This window comes from Phalacrocorax aristotelis, unplaced genomic scaffold (assembly GCF_949628215.1).
Source record: "Phalacrocorax aristotelis unplaced genomic scaffold, bGulAri2.1 scaffold_39, whole genome shotgun sequence".
Taxonomy (NCBI): domain Eukaryota; kingdom Metazoa; phylum Chordata; class Aves; order Suliformes; family Phalacrocoracidae; genus Phalacrocorax; species Phalacrocorax aristotelis.
The window spans coordinates 241,913-247,192 of record NW_027441109.1 but is presented as its reverse complement, the minus strand read 5'-3'; positions in this window follow the sequence as shown (position 1 = coordinate 247,192).

The window sequence follows — 5,280 nt, the reverse complement described above, 5'->3', positions numbered from 1 at the left end:
CTCAGTACATAACACTTCCCTCCCAGTACATACCAGTACATCCCAGTGTCCTCACAGTACATCCCAGTTCCCTCCCAGTACATCCCACTTCTCTCCCAGTTCACTCCCAGTACACAACAGTTACCTCCCAGTACATCCCAGTACATCCTAGTAGATACTAGGACATTTCAAATCCCTGCCAGTTCCACCCGGTACAACCCAGTACAAGCCTGTACATCCTAGTTCCTCCACGGTACATCCCAGGGCATCCCCGCACATTGTAGTGCCTCCCAGTACATCCCAGTTCCCTCCCAACTGGGAGGGACCTGGGATGTACTGGGAGGGAACTGGGACGTACTGGGAGCGAACTGGGATTTACTGGGATGTACTGGGAGGAAACTGGGATATACTGAGAGGAAACTGGGATATACTGGGAGGCATTGGGAGGGAAGTGGGTGTCAACTGGGACATTCCAGTTTCCTCCCAGTACATCCCAGTTCCCTACCAGTGCAGCCCAGTACATCCCAGTTCCCTCCCAGTCCGTCCCAATCCCCTCCCAGTACATCCCAGTTCCCTGCCAGTATGTCCCAGTACATCCCAGTTCCCTCCCAGTACATACCAGTTCCCTCCCAGTACATCCCAGTACATCCTGGTACATCCCAGTTCCCACCCAGTACATCCTACTACATACCAGATCCCTCCCAGTTCACTCCCAGTACATCCCAGTACTTCACAGTTCCCTCCCAGTACATACCAGTTCCCTCCCAGTTCCCCTCAGTACATAACACTTCCCTCCCAGTACATACCAGTACATCCCAGTGTCCTCACAGTACGTCCCAGTTCCCTCCCAGTACATCCCAGTTCCCTCCCAGTACATCCCAGTTCCCTCCCAGTACATAACAGTTACCTCCCAGTACATCCCAGTAGATCCTGGTACATCCCAAATCCCTGCCAGTTCCACCCGGTACAACCCAGTACAAGCCTGTACATCCTAGTTCCTCCACAGTACATCCCAGGGCATCCCCGCACATTGTAGTGCCTCCCAGTACATCCCAGGTCCCTCCCAGTACTGGGAGGGAACTGGGATGTACTGGGAGGGAACTGGGACGTACTGGGAGGTACTAGGATGTAATGGGACGGAACTGGGATGTATTGGGAGGCACTGGGAAAGAAGTGGTAGTGAACCGGGAGGGAATTGGGATGTACTGGGATGAACTGGTAGGAAACTGGGATGTACTGGCATGGAACGGGGATGTATTGGGATGTACAGGAACAGAACTGGAATGTACAGCGATGTATTGGCATGTACTGGCAGCGAGCTGGGACTTACTGGGATGTACTGGGAGGAAACTGGGATATACTGGGAGGAAACTGGGATATACTGGGAGGCATTGGGAGGGAAGTGGGTGTCAACTGGGACATTCCAGTTTCCTCCCAGTACATCCCAGTTCCCTACCAGTGCAGCCCAGTACATCCCAGTTCCCTCCCAGTCTGTCCCAATCCCCTCCCAGTACATCCCAGTTCCCTGCCAGTATGTCCCAGTACATCCCAGTTCCCTCCCAGTACATACCAGTTCCCTCCCAGTACATCCCAGTTCCCTCCCAGTTCGCTCCCACTACATCCCAGTACATCCCAGTTCCCTCCCAGTACATACCAGTTCCCTCCCAGTACATCCCAGTTCCCTCCCGGTACATCCCAGTTCCCACCCAGTACATCCTACTACATACCAGTTCCCTCCCAGTTCACTCCCAGTACATCCCAGTACTTCACAGTTCCCTCCCAGTACATCCCAGTACGTCCCAGTTCCCCTCAGTACATAACACTTCCCTCCCAGTACATACCAGTACATCCCAGTGTCCTCACAGTACGTCCCAGTTCCCACCCAGTACATCCTACTACATACCAGTTCCCTCCCAGTTCACTCCCAGTACATCCCAGTACTTCACAGTTCCCTCCCAGTACATCCCAGTACGTCCCAGTTCCCCTCAGTACATAACACTTCCCTCCCAGTACATAACAGTACATCCCAGTGTCCTCACAGTACGTCCCAGTTCCCTCACAGTACATCCCAGTTCCCTACCAGTACATCCCAGTTCCCTCCCTGTTCCTTCCCAGTACATAACAGTTACCTCCCAGTACATCCCAGTAGATCCTGGTACATCCCAAATCCCTGCCAGTTCCACCCGGTACAACCCAGTACAAGCCTGTACATCCTAGTTCCTCCACAGTACATCCCAGGGCATCCCCGCACATTGTAGTGCCTCCCAGTACATCCCAGGTCCCTCCCAGTACTGGGAGGGACCTGGGATGTACTGGGAGGGACCTGGGATGTACTGGGATGTAATGGGACGGAACTGGGATGTAATGGGACGGAACTGGGAAAGGAGTGGTAGTGAACCGGGAGGGAACTGGGATGTACTGGCATGGAACGGGGATGTATTGGGATGGACAGGAACGGAACTGGAATGTACTGCGATGTACTGGGATGTACTGGGAGCAAACTGGGATTTACTGGGATGTACTGGGAGGAAACTGGGATATACTGGGAGGCACTGGGAGGGAAGTGGGTGTCAACTGGGACATTCCAGTTTCCTCCCAGTACATCCCAGTTCCCTACCAGTGCAGCCCAGTACATCCCAGATCCCTCCCAGTACATCCCAGTTCCCTCCCAGTCCGTCCCAGTACATCGCAGTACATCCCAGTTCCCTCCCAGTACATCCCAGTTCCCTCACAGTTCACACACAGTTCACTCCCAGTTCCATTCCAGTACATCCCAGTACATGCCAGTTGCCTCCCAGTTTCCTCTAAGTACATCCCAGTACTTTAAAGTTCCCTCCCAGTACATCCCAGTTCCCTCACAGTTCACTCCCAGTACATAACAGATACCTCCCAGTACATCCCAGTACATCCCAAATCCCTGCCAGTTCCACCCGGTACAACCCAGTACAAGCCTGTACATCCTAGTTCCTCCACAGTACATCCCAGGGCATCCCCGCACATTGTAGTGCCTCCCAGTACCTCCCAGTTCCCTCCCAGTACTGGGAGGGACCTGGGATGTACTGGGAGGGAACTGGGACGTACTGGGATGTAATGGGACGGAACTGGGATGTATTGGGAGGCACTGGGAAAGAAGTGGTAGTGAACCGGGAGGGAATTGGGATGTACGGGGATGAACTGGTAGGAAACTGGGATGTACTGGCATGGAACGGGGATGTATTGGCATGTACTGGCAGCGAGCTGGGATTTACTGGGATGTACTGGGAGGAAACTGGGATATACTGGGAGGAAACTGGGATATACTGGGAGGCATTGGGAGGGAAGTGGGTGTCAACTGGGACATTCCAGTTTCCTCCCAGTACATCCCAGTTCCCTACCAGTGCAGCCCAGTACATCCCAGTTCCCTCCCAGTCCGTCCCAATCCCCTCCCAGTACATCCCAGTTCCCTGCCAGTATGTCCCAGTACATCCCAGTTCCCTCCCAGTACATACCAGTTCCCTCCCAGTACATCCCAGTTCCCTCCCAGTTCCCTCCCACTACATCCCAGTTCCCTCCCAGTACATACCAGTTGCCTCCCAGTACATCCCAGTACATCCTGGTACATCCCAGTTCCCACCCAGTACATCCTACTACATACCAGTTCCCTCCCAGTTCACTCCCAGTACATCCCAGTACTTCACAGTTCCCTCCCAGTACATCCCAGTACGTCCCAGTTCCCCTCAGTACATAACACTTCCCTCCCAGTACATACCAGTACATCCCAGTGTCCTCACGGTACGTCCCAGTTCCCTCCCAGTACATCCCAGTTCCCTACCAGTTCACTCCCAGTACATAACAGTTACCTCCCAGTACATCCTAGTAGATCCTAGGACATTTCAAATCCCTGCCAGTTCCACCCGGTACAACCCAGTACAAGCCTGTACATCCTAGTTCCTCCACGGTACATCCCAGGGCATCCCCGCACATTGTAGTGCCTCCCAGTACATCCCAGTTCCCTCCCAGTACTGGGAGGGACCTGGGACGTACTGGGAGGGAACTGGGATGTACTGGGATGTAATGGGACGGAACTGGGATGTATTGGGAGGCACTGGGAAAGAAGTGGTAGTGAACCGGGAGGGAATTGGGATGTACGGGGATGAACTGGTAGGAAACTGGGATGTACTGGCATGGAACGGGGATGTATTGGGATGTACAGGAACAGAACTGGAATGTACAGCAATGTATTGGCATGTACTGGCAGCGAGCTGGGATTTACTGGGATGTACTGGGAGGAAACTGGGATATACTGGGAGGAAACTGGGATATACTGGGAGGCATTGGGAGGGAAGTGGGTGTCAACTGGGACATTCCAGTTTCCTCCCAGTACATCCCAGTTCCCTACCAGTGCAGCCCAGTACATCCCAGTTCCCTCCCAGTCCGTCCCAATCCCCTCCCAGTACATCCCAGTTCCCTGCCAGTATGTCCCAGTACATCCCAGTTCCCTCCCAGTACATACCAGTTCCCTCCCAGTACATACCAGTTTCCTCCCAGTTCCCTCCCACTACATCCCAGTACATCCCAGTTCCCTCCCAGTACATACCAGTTCCCTCCCAGTACATCCCAGTTCCCTCCCGGTACATCCCAGTTCCCACCCAGTACATCCTACTACATACCAGTTCCCTCCCAGTTCACTCCCAGTACATCCCAGTACTTCACAGTTCCCTCCCAGTACATCCCAGTACGTCCCAGTTCCCCTCAGTACATAACACTTCCCTCCCAGTACATACCAGTACATCCCAGTGTCCTCACAGTACGTCCCAGTTCCCTCACAGTACTGGGAGGGAACTGGGATGTACTGGGAGGGAACTGGGATGTACTGGGATGTAATGGGACGGAACTGGGATGTATTGGGAGGCACTGGGAAAGAAGTGGTAGTGAACCGGGAGGGAATTGGGATGTACGGGGATGAACTGGTAGGAAACTGGGATGTACTGGCATGGAACGGGGATGTATTGGGATGGACAGGAACGGAACTGGAATGTACGGCGATGTATTGGGATGTACTGGGAGCGAACTGGGATTTACTGGGATGTACTGGGAGGAAACTGGGATATACTGGGAGGAAACTGGGATATACTGGGAGGAAACTGGGAGGGAAGTGGGTGTCAACTGGGACATTCCAGTTTCCTCCCAGTACATCCCAGTTCCCTACCAGTGCAGCCCAGTACATCCCAGATCCCTCCCAGTCCCTCCCAGTACATCCCAGTACATCCCAGTTCCCTCACAGTACATCCCAGTTCCCTCCCAGTTCACACACAGTTCACT